Raw genomic sequence first — 18,223 nt, 5'->3', positions numbered from 1 at the left:
GGGAGGTCTTCCCAGGACGCGTCACAGCTCAACGCAAGAGCTCCTGGGTTTCGAAGGCTCTTGCAGCAAGCCTTCACAAAGCAGCAGGGAGCGCCGTTCCAGATGGGAAACTTGAGACTGGATGTCCAGAAAAGCAAGACGTCAGAAGCGAAACCTTTTTCCTGCAGGGTGTGGCATACCATCCGCTTGCTCATTGCGACAGAGGTGGCACTAATGAAGGAAGAGGTCAACGTTACGTTCTTCTTTAAAATGCAAGGCCAGGAAAAGTGGCAGCGGTGGGATTTGAACCCACGCCTCCGAAGAGACTGGAGCCTTAATCCAGCGCCTTAGACCGCTCGGCCACGCTACCTCCCTGCTAGTCGCCGAAAGCGGAACTTGACCCGTTGCCCGGCCCGCTTTAGTGCTTTGCCTTTTCTCCTTGGAAAGTCTGGAGACAGGCAGTGGAAGGGCAGGCAAACTGTCAGGTGCGCAGAGGAGGGGAGACCATGAGGCAAGGTGGGAGATGGGGGCAAGAAGTGAGAAAAAAACTAATCGCAAGCTAGGGCAGGATTCGGAAAGTGAAGCCGAAAAGGGGCTTAGCATGCAGCCCAGGGGTTTCTTTGACTGTCCTAAGCCCACAGGGACTTTGCCGTCCTCAGCTCATGAGACTTGAGATGGGTAGCTTGATTTGCTGAGGAAATGCGGGATGACAGATTCAACTCTGGAGTCAAACATAGCCCGGAACTATCGCCTTAAACTGAGTTTTAAGCCTGGTGCCGATAAAAAGAAAGAAATTAGCCTTAGATCGGGCAAGCCGTTTGACGGGGGAAAATGAGACCCCCTAGGCCATCTAGGTGGTCGCTGGATGCTGTGCAGACATCAGCAGCTGTTCATTTCATGCCCTCACGTCTCCTCGTTAGTATAGTGGTCAGTATCCCCGCCTGTCACGCGGGAGACCGGGGTTCAATTCCCCGACGGGGAGGTTAAACCTTTTCTGGATTTTTTTTAGTTCTTGACAAATATTCTTGAAGATTAGGCTGAGTCAAGTAGGGAATGGGTGCCAAGAACTGACTCTTTAAGAAAAAAGCACCGGCAACGCTAGTCATCGTACAATATTTGTGCACAATTGCTTACATTAGGCGGCCGGTCCACTTTATTGAGTCCCCCTCAGCACCATTTAGTGCTCCTGTTGTCTGCGAAGTCCAAATTGTAACCCTGAATCAGTTCCTCTTCTGACCCTTTGTATCATGTTACATGACGAGTAATGATCACCTGTTAGCTTTATCCCTAATTATAACTCTCACTCTTTCCCTGCATCTAACCCTAGCTCTAATCCCATCATTAACCTCGGTCCGGGCACACGCGTGAACCCTTACTCTCATCTCAGCCTCTCCTGGTGATACATCACACCTGGGATCGTTTGCTCCCTGTGGGCTGTGGGAAATTTGCTACCAGCACGCCCTGGAAGTGGGGCTCATTCCGCTGCAACGGGAGGTCTTCCCAGGACGCGTCACAGCTCAACGCAAGAGCTCCTGGGTTTCGAAGGCTCTTGCAGCAAGCCTTCACAAAGCAGCAGGGAGCGCCGTTCCAGATGGGAAACTTGAGACTGGATGTCCAGAAAAGCAAGACGTCAGAAGCGAAACCTTTTTCCTGCAGGGTGTGGCATACCATCCGCTTGCTCATTGCGACAGAGCTGGCACTAATGAAGGAAGAGGTCAACGTTACGTTCTTCTTTAAAATGCAAGGCCAGGAAAAGTGGCAGCGGTGGGATTTGAACCCACGCCTCCGAAGAGACTGGAGCCTTAATCCAGCACCTTAGACCGCTCGGCCACGCTACCTCCCTGCTAGTCGCCGAAAGCGGAACTTGACCCGTTGCCCGGCCCGCTTTAGTGCTTTGCCTTTTCTCCTTGGAAAGTCTGGAGACAGGCAGTGGAAGGGCAGGCAAACTGTCAGGTGCGCAGAGGAGGGGAGACCATGAGGCAAGGTGGGAGTTGGGGGCAAGAAGTGAGAAAAAAACTAATCGCAAGCTAGGGCAGGATTCGGAAAGTGAAGCCGAAAAGGGGCTTAGCATGCAGCCCAGGGGTTTCTTTGACTGTCCTAAGCCCACAGGGACTTTGCCGTCCTCAGCTCATGAGACTTGAGATGGGTAGCTTGATTTGCTGAGGAAATGCGGGATGACAGATTCAACTCTGGAGTCAAACATAGCCCGGAACTATCGCCTTAAACTGAGTTTTAAGCCTGGTGCCGATAAAAAGAAAGAAATTAGCCTTAGATCGGGCAAGCCGTTTGACGGGGGAAAATGAGACCCCCTAGGCCATCTAGGTGGTCGCTGGATGCTGTGCAGACATCAGCAGCTGTTCATTTCATGCCCTCACGTCTCCTCGTTAGTATAGTGGTCAGTATCCCCGCCTGTCACGCGGGAGACCCCCGACGGGGAGGTTAAACCTTTTCTGGATTTTTTTTAGTTCTTGACAAATATTCTTGAAGATTAGGCTGAGTCAAGTAGGGAATGGGTGCCAAGAACTGACTCTTTAAGAAAAAAGCACCGGCAACGCTAGTCATCGTACAATATTTGTGCACAATTGCTTACATTAGGCGGCCGGTCCACTTTATTGAGTCCCCCTCAGCACCATTTAGTGCTCCTGTTGTCTGCGAAGTCCAAATTGTAACCCTGAATCAGTTCCTCTTCTGACCCTTTGTATCATGTTACATGACGAGTAATGATCACCTGTTAGCTTTATCCCTAATTATAACTCTCACTCTTTCCCTGCATCTAACCCTAGCTCTAATCCCATCATTAACCTCGGTCCGGGCACACGCGTGAACCCTTACTCTCATCTCAGCCTCTCCTGGTGATACATCACACCTGGGATCGTTTGCTCCCTGTGGGCTGTGGGAAATTTGCTACCAGCACGCCCTGGAAGTGGGGCTCATTCCGCTGCAACGGGAGGTCTTCCCAGGACGCGTCACAGCTCAACGCAAGAGCTCCTGGGTTTCGAAGGCTCTTGCAGCAAGCCTTCACAAAGCAGCAGGGAGCGCCGTTCCAGATGGGAAACTTGAGACTGGATGTCCAGAAAAGCAAGACGTCAGAAGCGAAACCTTTTTCCTGCAGGGTGTGGCATACCATCCGCTTGCTCATTGCGACAGAGCTGGCACTAATGAAGGAAGAGGTCAACGTTACGTTCTTCTTTAAAATGCAAGGCCAGGAAAAGTGGCAGCGGTGGGATTTGAACCCACGCCTCCGAAGAGACTGGAGCCTTAATCCAGCACCTTAGACCGCTCGGCCACGCTACCTCCCTGCTAGTCGCCGAAAGCGGAACTTGACCCGTTGCCCGGCCCGCTTTAGTGCTTTGCCTTTTCTCCTTGGAAAGTCTGGAGACAGGCAGTGGAAGGGCAGGCAAACTGTCAGGTGCGCAGAGGAGGGGAGACCATGAGGCAAGGTGGGAGTTGGGGGCAAGAAGTGAGAAAAAAACTAATCGCAAGCTAGGGCAGGATTCGGAAAGTGAAGCCGAAAAGGGGCTTAGCATGCAGCCCAGGGGTTTCTTTGACTGTCCTAAGCCCACAGGAACTTTGCCGTCCTCAGCTCATGAGACTTGAGATGGGTAGCTTGATTTGCTGAGGAAATGCGGGATGACAGATTCAACTCTGGAGTCAAACATAGCCCGGAACTATCGCCTTAAACTGAGTTTTAAGCCTGGTGCCGATAAAAAGAAAGAAATTAGCCTTAGATCGGGCAAGCCGTTTGACGGGGGAAAATGAGACCCCCTAGGCCATCTTGGTGGTCGCTGGATGCTGTGCAGACATCAGCAGCTGTTCATTTCATGCCCTCACGTCTCCTCGTTAGTATAGTGGTCAGTATCCCCGCCTGTCACGCGGGAGACGATGGGGAGGTTAAACCTTTTCTGGATTTTTTTTAGTTCTTGACAAATATTCTTGAAGATTAGGCTGAGTCAAGTAGGGAATGGGTGCCAAGAACTGACTCTTTAAGAAAAAAGCACCGGCAACGCTAGTCATCGTACAATATTTGTGCACAATTGCTTACATTAGGCGGCCGGTCCACTTTATTGAGTCCCCCTCAGCACCATTTAGTGCTCCTGTTGTCTGCGAAGTCCAAATTGTAACCCTGAATCAGTTCCTCTTCTGACCCTTTGTATCATGTTACATGACGAGTAATGATCACCTGTTAGCTTTATCCCTAATTATAACTCTCACTCTTTCCCTGCATCTAACCCTAGCTCTAATCCCATCATTAACCTCGGTCCGGGCACACGCGTGAACCCTTACTCTCATCTCAGCCTCTCCTGGTGATACATCACACCTGGGATCGTTTGCTCCCTGTGGGCTGTGGGAAATTTGCTACCAGCACGCCCTGGAAGTGGGGCTCATTCCGCTGCAACGGGAGGTCTTCCCAGGACGCGTCACAGCTCAACGCAAGAGCTCCTGGGTTTCGAAGGCTCTTGCAGCAAGCCTTCACAAAGCAGCAGGGAGCGCCGTTCCAGATGGGAAACTTGAGACTGGATGTCCAGAAAAGCAAGACGTCAGAAGCGAAACCTTTTTCCTGCAGGGTGTGGCATACCATCCGCTTGCTCATTGCGACAGAGGTGGCACTAATGAAGGAAGAGGTCAACGTTACGTTCTTCTTTAAAATGCAAGGCCAGGAAAAGTGGCAGCGGTGGGATTTGAACCCACGCCTCCGAAGAGACTGGAGCCTTAATCCAGCGCCTTAGACCGCTCGGCCACGCTACCTCCCTGCTAGTCGCCGAAAGCGGAACTTGACCCGTTGCCCGGCCCGCTTTAGTGCTTTGCCTTTTCTCCTTGGAAAGTCTGGAGACAGGCAGTGGAAGGGCAGGCAAACTGTCAGGTGCGCAGAGGAGGGGAGACCATGAGGCAAGGTGGGAGATGGGGGCAAGAAGTGAGAAAAAAACTAATCGCAAGCTAGGGCAGGATTCGGAAAGTGAAGCCGAAAAGGGGCTTAGCATGCAGCCCAGGGGTTTCTTTGACTGTCCTAAGCCCACAGGGACTTTGCCGTCCTCAGCTCATGAGACTTGAGATGGGTAGCTTGATTTGCTGAGGAAATGCGGGATGACAGATTCAACTCTGGAGTCAAACATAGCCCGGAACTATCGCCTTAAACTGAGTTTTAAGCCTGGTGCCGATAAAAAGAAAGAAATTAGCCTTAGATCGGGCAAGCCGTTTGACGGGGGAAAATGAGACCCCCTAGGCCATCTAGGTGGTCGCTGGATGCTGTGCAGACATCAGCAGCTGTTCATTTCATGCCCTCAAGTCTCCTCGTTAGTATAGTGGTCAGTATCCCCGCCTGTCACGCGGGAGACCGGGGTTCCCCGACGGGGAGGTTAAACCTTTTCTGGATTTTTTTTAGTTCTTGACAAATATTCTTGAAGATTAGGCTGAGTCAAGTAGGGAATGGGTGCCAAGAACTGACTCTTTAAGAAAAAAGCACCGGCAACGCTAGTCATCGTACAATATTTGTGCACAATTGCTTACATTAGGCGGCCGGTCCACTTTATTGAGTCCCCCTCAGCACCATTTAGTGCTCCTGTTGTCTGCGAAGTCCAAATTGTAACCCTGAATCAGTTCCTCTTCTGACCCTTTGTATCATGTTACATGACGAGTAATGATCACCTGTTAGCTTTATCCCTAATTATAACTCTCACTCTTTCCCTGCATCTAACCCTAGCTCTAATCCCATCATTAACCTCGGTCCGGGCACACGCGTGAACCCTTACTCTCATCTCAGCCTCTCCTGGTGATACATCACACCTGGGATCGTTTGCTCCCTGTGGGCTGTGGGAAATTTGCTACCAGCACGCCCTGGAAGTGGGGCTCATTCCGCTGCAACGGGAGGTCTTCCCAGGACGCGTCACAGCTCAACGCAAGAGCTCCTGGGTTTCGAAGGCTCTTGCAGCAAGTCTTCACAAAGCAGCAGGGAGCGCCGTTCCAGATGGGAAACTTGAGACTGGATGTCCAGAAAAGCAAGACGTCAGAAGCGAAACCTTTTTCCTGCAGGGTGTGGCATACCATCCGCTTGCTCATTGCGACAGAGGTGGCACTAATGAAGGAAGAGGTCAACGTTACGTTCTTCTTTAAAATGCAAGGCCAGGAAAAGTGGCAGCGGTGGGATTTGAACCCACGCCTCCGAAGAGACTGGAGCCTTAATCCAGCGCCTTAGACCGCTCGGCCACGCTACCTCCCTGCTAGTCGCCGAAAGCGGAACTTGACCCGTTGCCCGGCCCGCTTTAGTGCTTTGCCTTTTCTCCTTGGAAAGTCTGGAGACAGGCAGTGGAAGGGCAGGCAAACTGTCAGGTGCGCAGAGGAGGGGAGACCATGAGGCAAGGTGGGAGATGGGGGCAAGAAGTGAGAAAAAAACTAATCGCAAGCTAGGGCAGGATTCGGAAAGTGAAGCCGAAAAGGGGCTTAGCATGCAGCCCAGGGGTTTCTTTGACTGTCCTAAGCCCACAGGGACTTTGCCGTCCTCAGCTCATGAGACTTGAGATGGGTAGCTTGATTTGCTGAGGAAATGCGGGATGACAGATTCAACTCTGGAGTCAAACATAGCCCGGAACTATCGCCTTAAACTGAGTTTTAAGCCTGGTGCCGATAAAAAGAAAGAAATTAGCCTTAGATCGGGCAAGCCGTTTGACGGGGGAAAATGAGACCCCCTAGGCCATCTAGGTGGTCGCTGGATGCTGTGCAGACATCAGCAGCTGTTCATTTCATGCCCTCACGTCTCCTCGTTAGTATAGTGGTCAGTATCCCCGCCTGTCACGCGGGAGACCGGGGTTCAATTCCCCGACGGGGAGGTTAAACCTTTTCTGGATTTTTTTTAGTTCTTGACAAATATTCTTGAAGATTAGGCTGAGTCAAGTAGGGAATGGGTGCCAAGAACTGACTCTTTAAGAAAAAAGCACCGGCAACGCTAGTCATCGTACAATATTTGTGCACAATTGCTTACATTAGGCGGCCGGTCCACTTTATTGAGTCCCCCTCAGCACCATTTAGTGCTCCTGTTGTCTGCGAAGTCCAAATTGTAACCCTGAATCAGTTCCTCTTCTGACCCTTTGTATCATGTTACATGACGAGTAATGATCACCTGTTAGCTTTATCCCTAATTATAACTCTCACTCTTTCCCTGCATCTAACCCTAGCTCTAATCCCATCATTAACCTCGGTCCGGGCACACGCGTGAACCCTTACTCTCATCTCAGCCTCTCCTGGTGATACATCACACCTGGGATCGTTTGCTCCCTGTGGGCTGTGGGAAATTTGCTACCAGCACGCCCTGGAAGTGGGGCTCATTCCGCTGCAACGGGAGGTCTTCCCAGGACGCGTCACAGCTCAACGCAAGAGCTCCTGGGTTTCGAAGGCTCTTGCAGCAAGCCTTCACAAAGCAGCAGGGAGCGCCGTTCCAGATGGGAAACTTGAGACTGGATGTCCAGAAAAGCAAGACGTCAGAAGCGAAACCTTTTTCCTGCAGGGTGTGGCATACCATCCGCTTGCTCATTGCGACAGAGGTGGCACTAATGAAGGAAGAGGTCAACGTTACGTTCTTCTTTAAAATGCAAGGCCAGGAAAAGTGGCAGCGGTGGGATTTGAACCCACGCCTCCGAAGAGACTGGAGCCTTAATCCAGCACCTTAGACCGCTCGGCCACGCTACCTCCCTGCTAGTCGCCGAAAGCGGAACTTGACCCGTTGCCCGGCCCGCTTTAGTGCTTTGCCTTTTCTCCTTGGAAAGTCTGGAGACAGGCAGTGGAAGGGCAGGCAAACTGTCAGGTGCGCAGAGGAGGGGAGACCATGAGGCAAGGTGGGAGATGGGGGCAAGAAGTGAGAAAAAAACTAATCGCAAGCTAGGGCAGGATTCGGAAAGTGAAGCCGAAAAGGGGCTTAGCATGCAGCCCAGGGGTTTCTTTGACTGTCCTAAGCCCACAGGGACTTTGCCGTCCTCAGCTCATGAGACTTGAGATGGGTAGCTTGATTTGCTGAGGAAATGCGGGATGACAGATTCAACTCTGGAGTCAAACATAGCCCGGAACTATCGCCTTAAACTGAGTTTTAAGCCTGGTGCCGATAAAAAGAAAGAAATTAGCCTTAGATCGGGCAAGCCGTTTGACGGGGGAAAATGAGACCCCCTAGGCCATCTAGGTGGTCGCTGGATGCTGTGCAGACATCAGCAGCTGTTCATTTCATGCCCTCACGTCTCCTCGTTAGTATAGTGGTCAGTATCCCCGCCTGTCACGCGGGAGACCGGGGTTCAATTCCCCGACGGGGAGGTTAAACCTTTTCTGGATTTTTTTTAGTTCTTGACAAATATTCTTGAAGATTAGGCTGAGTCAAGTAGGGAATGGGTGCCAAGAACTGACTCTTTAAGAAAAAAGCACCGGCAACGCTAGTCATCGTACAATATTTGTGCACAATTGCTTACATTAGGCGGCCGGTCCACTTTATTGAGTCCCCCTCAGCACCATTTAGTGCTCCTGTTGTCTGCGAAGTCCAAATTGTAACCCTGAATCAGTTCCTCTTCTGACCCTTTGTATCATGTTACATGACGAGTAATGATCACCTGTTAGCTTTATCCCTAATTATAACTCTCACTCTTTCCCTGCATCTAACCCTAGCTCTAATCCCATCATTAACCTCGGTCCGGGCACACGCGTGAACCCTTACTCTCATCTCAGCCTCTCCTGGTGATACATCACACCTGGGATCGTTTGCTCCCTGTGGGCTGTGGGAAATTTGCTACCAGCACGCCCTGGAAGTGGGGCTCATTCCGCTGCAACGGGAGGTCTTCCCAGGACGCGTCACAGCTCAACGCAAGAGCTCCTGGGTTTCGAAGGCTCTTGCAGCAAGCCTTCACAAAGCAGCAGGGAGCGCCGTTCCAGATGGGAAACTTGAGACTGGATGTCCAGAAAAGCAAGACGTCAGAAGCGAAACCTTTTTCCTGCAGGGTGTGGCATACCATCCGCTTGCTCATTGCGACAGAGCTGGCACTAATGAAGGAAGAGGTCAACGTTACGTTCTTCTTTAAAATGCAAGGCCAGGAAAAGTGGCAGCGGTGGGATTTGAACCCACGCCTCCGAAGAGACTGGAGCCTTAATCCAGCACCTTAGACCGCTCGGCCACGCTACCTCCCTGCTAGTCGCCGAAAGCGGAACTTGACCCGTTGCCCGGCCCGCTTTAGTGCTTTGCCTTTTCTCCTTGGAAAGTCTGGAGACAGGCAGTGGAAGGGCAGGCAAACTGTCAGGTGCGCAGAGGAGGGGAGACCATGAGGCAAGGTGGGAGTTGGGGGCAAGAAGTGAGAAAAAAACTAATCGCAAGCTAGGGCAGGATTCGGAAAGTGAAGCCGAAAAGGGGCTTAGCATGCAGCCCAGGGGTTTCTTTGACTGTCCTAAGCCCACAGGGACTTTGCCGTCCTCAGCTCATGAGACTTGAGATGGGTAGCTTGATTTGCTGAGGAAATGCGGGATGACAGATTCAACTCTGGAGTCAAACATAGCCCGGAACTATCGCCTTAAACTGAGTTTTAAGCCTGGTGCCGATAAAAAGAAAGAAATTAGCCTTAGATCGGGCAAGCCGTTTGACGGGGGAAAATGAGACCCCCTAGGCCATCTAGGTGGTCGCTGGATGCTGTGCAGACATCAGCAGCTGTTCATTTCATGCCCTCACGTCTCCTCGTTAGTATAGTGGTCAGTATCCCCGCCTGTCACGCGGGAGACCCCCGACGGGGAGGTTAAACCTTTTCTGGATTTTTTTTAGTTCTTGACAAATATTCTTGAAGATTAGGCTGAGTCAAGTAGGGAATGGGTGCCAAGAACTGACTCTTTAAGAAAAAAGCACCGGCAACGCTAGTCATCGTACAATATTTGTGCACAATTGCTTACATTAGGCGGCCGGTCCACTTTATTGAGTCCCCCTCAGCACCATTTAGTGCTCCTGTTGTCTGCGAAGTCCAAATTGTAACCCTGAATCAGTTCCTCTTCTGACCCTTTGTATCATGTTACATGACGAGTAATGATCACCTGTTAGCTTTATCCCTAATTATAACTCTCACTCTTTCCCTGCATCTAACCCTAGCTCTAATCCCATCATTAACCTCGGTCCGGGCACACGCGTGAACCCTTACTCTCATCTCAGCCTCTCCTGGTGATACATCACACCTGGGATCGTTTGCTCCCTGTGGGCTGTGGGAAATTTGCTACCAGCACGCCCTGGAAGTGGGGCTCATTCCGCTGCAACGGGAGGTCTTCCCAGGACGCGTCACAGCTCAACGCAAGAGCTCCTGGGTTTCGAAGGCTCTTGCAGCAAGCCTTCACAAAGCAGCAGGGAGCGCCGTTCCAGATGGGAAACTTGAGACTGGATGTCCAGAAAAGCAAGACGTCAGAAGCGAAACCTTTTTCCTGCAGGGTGTGGCATACCATCCGCTTGCTCATTGCGACAGAGCTGGCACTAATGAAGGAAGAGGTCAACGTTACGTTCTTCTTTAAAATGCAAGGCCAGGAAAAGTGGCAGCGGTGGGATTTGAACCCACGCCTCCGAAGAGACTGGAGCCTTAATCCAGCGCCTTAGACCGCTCGGCCACGCTACCTCCCTGCTAGTCGCCGAAAGCGGAACTTGACCCGTTGCCCGGCCCGCTTTAGTGCTTTGCCTTTTCTCCTTGGAAAGTCTGGAGACAGGCAGTGGAAGGGCAGGCAAACTGTCAGGTGCGCAGAGGAGGGGAGACCATGAGGCAAGGTGGGAGTTGGGGGCAAGAAGTGAGAAAAAAACTAATCGCAAGCTAGGGCAGGATTCGGAAAGTGAAGCCGAAAAGGGGCTTAGCATGCAGCCCAGGGGTTTCTTTGACTGTCCTAAGCCCACAGGGACTTTGCCGTCCTCAGCTCATGAGACTTGAGATGGGTAGCTTGATTTGCTGAGGAAATGCGGGATGACAGATTCAACTCTGGAGTCAAACATAGCCCGGAACTATCGCCTTAAACTGAGTTTTAAGCCTGGTGCCGATAAAAAGAAAGAAATTAGCCTTAGATCGGGCAAGCCGTTTGACGGGGGAAAATGAGACCCCCTAGGCCATCTAGGTGGTCGCTGGATGCTGTGCAGACATCAGCAGCTGTTCATTTCATGCCCTCACGTCTCCTCGTTAGTATAGTGGTCAGTATCCCCGCCTGTCACGCGGGAGACCGGGGTTCCCCGACGGGGAGGTTAAACCTTTTCTGGATTTTTTTTAGTTCTTGACAAATATTCTTGAAGATTAGGCTGAGTCAAGTAGGGAATGGGTGCCAAGAACTGACTCTTTAAGAAAAAAGCACCGGCAACGCTAGTCATCGTACAATATTTGTGCACAATTGCTTACATTAGGCGGCCGGTCCACTTTATTGAGTCCCCCTCAGCACCATTTAGTGCTCCTGTTGTCTGCGAAGTCCAAATTGTAACCCTGAATCAGTTCCTCTTCTGACCCTTTGTATCATGTTACATGACGAGTAATGATCACCTGTTAGCTTTATCCCTAATTATAACTCTCACTCTTTCCCTGCATCTAACCCTAGCTCTAATCCCATCATTAACCTCGGTCCGGGCACACGCGTGAACCCTTACTCTCATCTCAGCCTCTCCTGGTGATACATCACACCTGGGATCGTTTGCTCCCTGTGGGCTGTGGGAAATTTGCTACCAGCACGCCCTGGAAGTGGGGCTCATTCCGCTGCAACGGGAGGTCTTCCCAGGACGCGTCACAGCTCAACGCAAGAGCTCCTGGGTTTCGAAGGCTCTTGCAGCAAGTCTTCACAAAGCAGCAGGGAGCGCCGTTCCAGATGGGAAACTTGAGACTGGATGTCCAGAAAAGCAAGACGTCAGAAGCGAAACCTTTTTCCTGCAGGGTGTGGCATACCATCCGCTTGCTCATTGCGACAGAGCTGGCACTAATGAAGGAAGAGGTCAACGTTACGTTCTTCTTTAAAATGCAAGGCCAGGAAAAGTGGCAGCGGTGGGATTTGAACCCACGCCTCCGAAGAGACTGGAGCCTTAATCCAGCACCTTAGACCGCTCGGCCACGCTACCTCCCTGCTAGTCGCCGAAAGCGGAACTTGACCCGTTGCCCGGCCCGCTTTAGTGCTTTGCCTTTTCTCCTTGGAAAGTCTGGAGACAGGCAGTGGAAGGGCAGGCAAACTGTCAGGTGCGCAGAGGAGGGGAGACCATGAGGCAAGGTGGGAGTTGGGGGCAAGAAGTGAGAAAAAAACTAATCGCAAGCTAGGGCAGGATTCGGAAAGTGAAGCCGAAAAGGGGCTTAGCATGCAGCCCAGGGGTTTCTTTGACTGTCCTAAGCCCACAGGGACTTTGCCGTCCTCAGCTCATGAGACTTGAGATGGGTAGCTTGATTTGCTGAGGAAATGCGGGATGACAGATTCAACTCTGGAGTCAAACATAGCCCGGAACTATCGCCTTAAACTGAGTTTTAAGCCTGGTGCCGATAAAAAGAAAGAAATTAGCCTTAGATCGGGCAAGCCGTTTGACGGGGGAAAATGAGACCCCCTAGGCCATCTAGGTGGTCGCTGGATGCTGTGCAGACATCAGCAGCTGTTCATTTCATGCCCTCACGTCTCCTCGTTAGTATAGTGGTCAGTATCCCCGCCTGTCACGCGGGAGACCGGGGTTCAATTCCCCGACGGGGAGGTTAAACCTTTTCTGGATTTTTTTTAGTTCTTGACAAATATTCTTGAAGATTAGGCTGAGTCAAGTAGGGAATGGGTGCCAAGAACTGACTCTTTAAGAAAAAAGCACCGGCAACGCTAGTCATCGTACAATATTTGTGCACAATTGCTTACATTAGGCGGCCAGTCCACTTTATTGAGTCCCCCTCAGCACCATTTAGTGCTCCTGTTGTCTGCGAAGTCCAAATTGTAACCCTGAATCAGTTCCTCTTCTGACCCTTTGTATCATGTTACATGACGAGTAATGATCACCTGTTAGCTTTATCCCTAATTATAACTCTCACTCTTTCCCTGCATCTAACCCTAGCTCTAATCCCATCATTAACCTCGGTCCGGGCACACGCGTGAACCCTTACTCTCATCTCAGCCTCTCCTGGTGATACATCACACCTGGGATCGTTTGCTCCCTGTGGGCTGTGGGAAATTTGCTACCAGCACGCCCTGGAAGTGGGGCTCATTCCGCTGCAACGGGAGGTCTTCCCAGGACGCGTCACAGCTCAACGCAAGAGCTCCTGGGTTTCGAAGGCTCTTGCAGCAAGCCTTCACAAAGCAGCAGGGAGCGCCGTTCCAGATGGGAAACTTGAGACTGGATGTCCAGAAAAGCAAGACGTCAGAAGCGAAACCTTTTTCCTGCAGGGTGTGGCATACCATCCGCTTGCTCATTGCGACAGAGGTGGCACTAATGAAGGAAGAGGTCAACGTTACGTTCTTCTTTAAAATGCAAGGCCAGGAAAAGTGGCAGCGGTGGGATTTGAACCCACGCCTCCGAAGAGACTGGAGCCTTAATCCAGCGCCTTAGACCGCTCGGCCACGCTACCTCCCTGCTAGTCGCCGAAAGCGGAACTTGACCCGTTTCCCGGCCCGCTTTAGTGCTTTGCCTTTTCTCCTTGGAAAGTCTGGAGACAGGCAGTGGAAGGGCAGGCAAACTGTCAGGTGCGCAGAGGAGGGGAGACCATGAGGCAAGGTGGGAGATGGGGGCAAGAAGTGAGAAAAAAACTAATCGCAAGCTAGGGCAGGATTCGGAAAGTGAAGTCGAAAAGGGGCTTAGCATGCAGCCCAGGGGTTTCTTTGACTGTCCTAAGCCCACAGGGACTTTGCCGTCCTCAGCTCATGAGACTTGAGATGGGTAGCTTGATTTGCTGAGGAAATGCGGGATGACAGATTCAACTCTGGAGTCAAACATAGCCCGGAACTATCGCCTTAAACTGAGTTTTAAGCCTGGTGCCGATAAAAAGAAAGAAATTAGCCTTAGATCGGGCAAGCCGTTTGACGGGGGAAAATGAGACCCCCTAGGCCATCTAGGTGGTCGCTGGATGCTGTGCAGACATCAGCAGCTGTTCATTTCATGCCCTCACGTCTCCTCGTTAGTATAGTGGTCAGTATCCCCGCCTGTCACGCGGGAGACCGGGGTTCCCTGACGGGGAGGTTAAACCTTTTCTGGATTTTTTTTAGTTCTTGACAAATATTCTTGAAGATTAGGCTGAGTCAAGTAGGGAATGGGTGCCAAGAACTGACTCTTTAAGAAAAAAGCACCGGCAACGCTAGTCATCGTACAATATTTGTGCACAATTGCTTACATTAGGCGGCCGGTCCACTTTATTGAGTCCCCCTCAGCACCATTTAGTGCTCCTGTTGTCTGCGAAGTCCAAATTGTAACCCTGAATCAGTTCCTCTTCTGACCCTTTGTATCATGTTACATGACGAGTAATGATCACCTGTTAGCTTTATCCCTAATTATAACTCTCACTCTTTCCCTGCATCTAACCCTAGCTCTAATCCCATCATTAACCTCGGTCCGGGCACACGCGTGAACCCTTACTCTCATCTCAGCCTCTCCTGGTGATACATCACACCTGGGATCGTTTGCTCCCTGTGGGCTGTGGGAAATTTGCTACCAGCACGCCCTGGAAGTGGGGCTCATTCCGCTGCAACGGGAGGTCTTCCCAGGACGCGTCACAGCTCAACGCAAGAGCTCCTGGGTTTCGAAGGCTCTTGCAGCAAGCCTTCACAAAGCAGCAGGGAGCGCCGTTCCAGATGGGAAACTTGAGACTGGATGTCCAGAAAAGCAAGACGTCAGAAGCGAAACCTTTTTCCTGCAGGGTGTGGCATACCATCCGCTTGCTCATTGCGACAGAGGTGGCACTAATGAAGGAAGAGGTCAACGTTACGTTCTTCTTTAAAATGCAAGGCCAGGAAAAGTGGCAGCGGTGGGATTTGAACCCACGCCTCCGAAGAGACTGGAGCCTTAATCCAGCGCCTTAGACCGCTCGGCCACGCTACCTCCCTGCTAGTCGCCGAAAGCGGAACTTGACCCGTTGCCCGGCCCGCTTTAGTGCTTTGCCTTTTCTCCTTGGAAAGTCTGGAGACAGGCAGTGGAAGGGCAGGCAAACTGTCAGGTGCGCAGAGGAGGGGAGACCATGAGGCAAGGTGGGAGATGGGGGCAAGAAGTGAGAAAAAAACTAATCGCAAGCTAGGGCAGGATTCGGAAAGTGAAGCCGAAAAGGGGCTTAGCATGCAGCCCAGGGGTTTCTTTGACTGTCCTAAGCCCACAGGGACTTTGCCGTCCTCAGCTCATGAGACTTGAGATGGGTAGCTTGATTTGCTGAGGAAATGCGGGATGACAGATTCAACTCTGGAGTCAAACATAGCCCGGAACTATCGCCTTAAACTGAGTTTTAAGCCTGGTGCCGATAAAAAGAAAGAAATTAGCCTTAGATCGGGCAAGCCGTTTGACGGGGGAAAATGAGACCCCCTAGGCCATCTAGGTGGTCGCTGGATGCTGTGCAGACATCAGCAGCTGTTCATTTCATGCCCTCACGTCTCCTCGTTAGTATAGTGGTCAGTATCCCCGCCTGTCACGCGGGAGACCGGGGTTCAATTCCCCGACGGGGAGGTTAAACCTTTTCTGGATTTTTTTTAGTTCTTGACAAATATTCTTGAAGATTAGGCTGAGTCAAGTAGGGAATGGGTGCCAAGAACTGACTCTTTAAGAAAAAAGCACCGGCAACGCTAGTCATCGTACAATATTTGTGCACAATTGCTTACATTAGGCGGCCGGTCCACTTTATTGAGTCCCCCTCAGCACCATTTAGTGCTCCTGTTGTCTGCGAAGTCCAAATTGTAACCCTGAATCAGTTCCTCTTCTGACCCTTTGTATCATGTTACATGACGAGTAATGATCACCTGTTAGCTTTATCCCTAATTATAACTCTCACTCTTTCCCTGCATCTAACCCTAGCTCTAATCCCATCATTAACCTCGGTCCGGGCACACGCGTGAACCCTTACTCTCATCTCAGCCTCTCCTGGTGATACATCACACCTGGGATCGTTTGCTCCCTGTGGGCTGTGGGAAATTTGCTACCAGCACGCCCTGGAAGTGGGGCTCATTCCGCTGCAACGGGAGGTCTTCCCAGGACGCGTCACAGCTCAACGCAAGAGCTCCTGGGTTTCGAAGGCTCTTGCAGCAAGCCTTCACAAAGCAGCAGGGAGCGCCGCTCCAGATGGGAAACTTGAGACTGGATGTCCAGAAAAGCAAGACGTCAGAAGCGAAACCTTTTTCCTGCAGGGTGTGGCATACCATCCGCTTGCTCATTGCGACAGAGCTGGCACTAATGAAGGAAGAGGTCAACGTTACGTTCTTCTTTAAAATGCAAGGCCAGGAAAAGTGGCAGCGGTGGGATTTGAACCCACGCCTCCGAAGAGACTGGAGCCTTAATCCAGCGCCTTAGACCGCTCGGCCACGCTACCTCCCTGCTAGTCGCCGAAAGCGGAACTTGACCCGTTGCCCGGCCCGCTTTAGTGCTTTGCCTTTTCTCCTTGGAAAGTCTGGAGACAGGCAGTGGAAGGGCAGGCAAACTGTCAGGTGCGCAGAGGAGGGGAGACCATGAGGCAAGGTGGGAGATGGGGGCAAGAAGTGAGAAAAAAACTAATCGCAAGCTAGGGCAGGATTCGGAAAGTGAAGCCGAAAAGGGGCTTAGCATGCAGCCCAGGGGTTTCTTTGACTGTCCTAAGCCCACAGGGACTTTGCCGTCCTCAGCTCATGAGACTTGAGATGGGTAGCTTGATTTGCTGAGGAAATGCGGGATGACAGATTCAACTCTGGAGTCAAACATAGCCCGGAACTATCGCCTTAAACTGAGTTTTAAGCCTGGTGCCGATAAAAAGAAAGAAATTAGCCTTAGATCGGGCAAGCCGTTTGACGGGGGAAAATGAGACCCCCTAGGCCATCTAGGTGGTCGCTGGATGCTGTGCAGACATCAGCAGCTGTTCATTTCATGCCCTCACGTCTCCTCGTTAGTATAGTGGTCAGTATCCCCGCCTGTCACGCGGGAGACCGGGGTTCAATTCCCCGACGGGGAGGTTAAACCTTTTCTGGATTTTTTTTAGTTCTTGACAAATATTCTTGAAGATTAGGCTGAGTCAAGTAGGGAATGGGTGCCAAGAACTGACTCTTTAAGAAAAAAGCACCGGCAACGCTAGTCATCGTACAATATTTGTGCACAATTGCTTACATTAGGCGGCCGGTCCACTTTATTGAGTCCCCCTCAGCACCATTTAGTGCTCCTGTTGTCTGCGAAGTCCAAATTGTAACCCTGAATCAGTTCCTCTTCTGACCCTTTGTATCATGTTACATGACGAGTAATGATCACCTGTTAGCTTTATCCCTAATTATAACTCTCACTCTTTCCCTGCATCTAACCCTAGCTCTAATCCCATCATTAACCTCGGTCCGGGCACACGCGTGAACCCTTACTCTCATCTCAGCCTCTCCTGGTGATACATCACACCTGGGATCGTTTGCTCCCTGTGGGCTGTGGGAAATTTGCTACCAGCACGCCCTGGAAGTGGGGCTCATTCCGCTGCAACGGGAGGTCTTCCCAGGACGCGTCACAGCTCAACGCAAGAGCTCCTGGGTTTCGAAGGCTCTTGCAGCAAGTCTTCACAAAGCAGCAGGGAGCGCCGTTCCAGATGGGAAACTTGAGACTGGATGTCCAGAAAAGCAAGACGTCAGAAGCGAAACCTTTTTCCTGCAGGGTGTGGCATACCATCCGCTTGCTCATTGCGACAGAGGTGGCACTAATGAAGGAAGAGGTCAACGTTACGTTCTTCTTTAAAATGCAAGGCCAGGAAAAGTGGCAGCGGTGGGATTTGAACCCACGCCTCCGAAGAGACTGGAGCCTTAATCCAGCGCCTTAGACCGCTCGGCCACGCTACCTCCCTGCTAGTCGCCGAAAGCGGAACTTGACCCGTTGCCCGGCCCGCTTTAGTGCTTTGCCTTTTCTCCTTGGAAAGTCTGGAGACAGGCAGTGGAAGGGCAGGCAAACTGTCAGGTGCGCAGAGGAGGGGAGACCATGAGGCAAGGTGGGAGATGGGGGCAAGAAGTGAGAAAAAAACTAATCGCAAGCTAGGGCAGGATTCGGAAAGTGAAGCCGAAAAGGGGCTTAGCATGCAGCCCAGGGGTTTCTTTGACTGTCCTAAGCCCACAGGGACTTTGCCGTCCTCAGCTCATGAGACTTGAGATGGGTAGC

At 51.4% G+C, this 18,223-nt stretch overlaps 6 non-coding genes across 6 annotated transcripts; all 6 read left to right on the top strand.

Moving 5' to 3' along the window:
* The first annotated feature begins 889 nt into the window (after nt 1-889).
* TRNAD-GUC (transfer RNA aspartic acid (anticodon GUC)) lies at nt 890-961 on the top strand. The gene has a single exon. It is a non-coding gene; the product is annotated as a tRNA-Asp (tRNA).
* A 5,767-nt stretch (nt 962-6,728) lies between these two features.
* On the top strand, nt 6,729-6,800 carry TRNAD-GUC (transfer RNA aspartic acid (anticodon GUC)). Its single transcript has one exon. It is a non-coding gene; the product is annotated as a tRNA-Asp (tRNA).
* A 1,396-nt stretch (nt 6,801-8,196) lies between these two features.
* On the top strand, nt 8,197-8,268 carry TRNAD-GUC (transfer RNA aspartic acid (anticodon GUC)). Its single transcript has one exon. It is a non-coding gene; the product is annotated as a tRNA-Asp (tRNA).
* Nucleotides 8,269-12,583: 4,315 nt separating this feature from the next.
* Nucleotides 12,584-12,655, top strand: TRNAD-GUC (transfer RNA aspartic acid (anticodon GUC)). The gene has a single exon. It is a non-coding gene; the product is annotated as a tRNA-Asp (tRNA).
* A 2,859-nt stretch (nt 12,656-15,514) lies between these two features.
* Nucleotides 15,515-15,586, top strand: TRNAD-GUC (transfer RNA aspartic acid (anticodon GUC)). Its single transcript has one exon. It is a non-coding gene; the product is annotated as a tRNA-Asp (tRNA).
* A 1,396-nt stretch (nt 15,587-16,982) lies between these two features.
* Nucleotides 16,983-17,054, top strand: TRNAD-GUC (transfer RNA aspartic acid (anticodon GUC)). Its single transcript has one exon. It is a non-coding gene; the product is annotated as a tRNA-Asp (tRNA).
* Nucleotides 17,055-18,223: the final 1,169 nt, after the last annotated feature.

This window comes from Ambystoma mexicanum, unplaced genomic scaffold, assembly GCF_040938575.1.
Source record: "Ambystoma mexicanum isolate Mex_15411 unplaced genomic scaffold, UKY_AmexF1_1 Mex_scaf20, whole genome shotgun sequence".
Lineage (NCBI taxonomy): Eukaryota > Metazoa > Chordata > Amphibia > Caudata > Ambystomatidae > Ambystoma > Ambystoma mexicanum.
The sequence above is the reverse complement of the archived record's forward strand: the minus strand, read 5'-3'. Positions and strand labels throughout refer to the sequence as shown.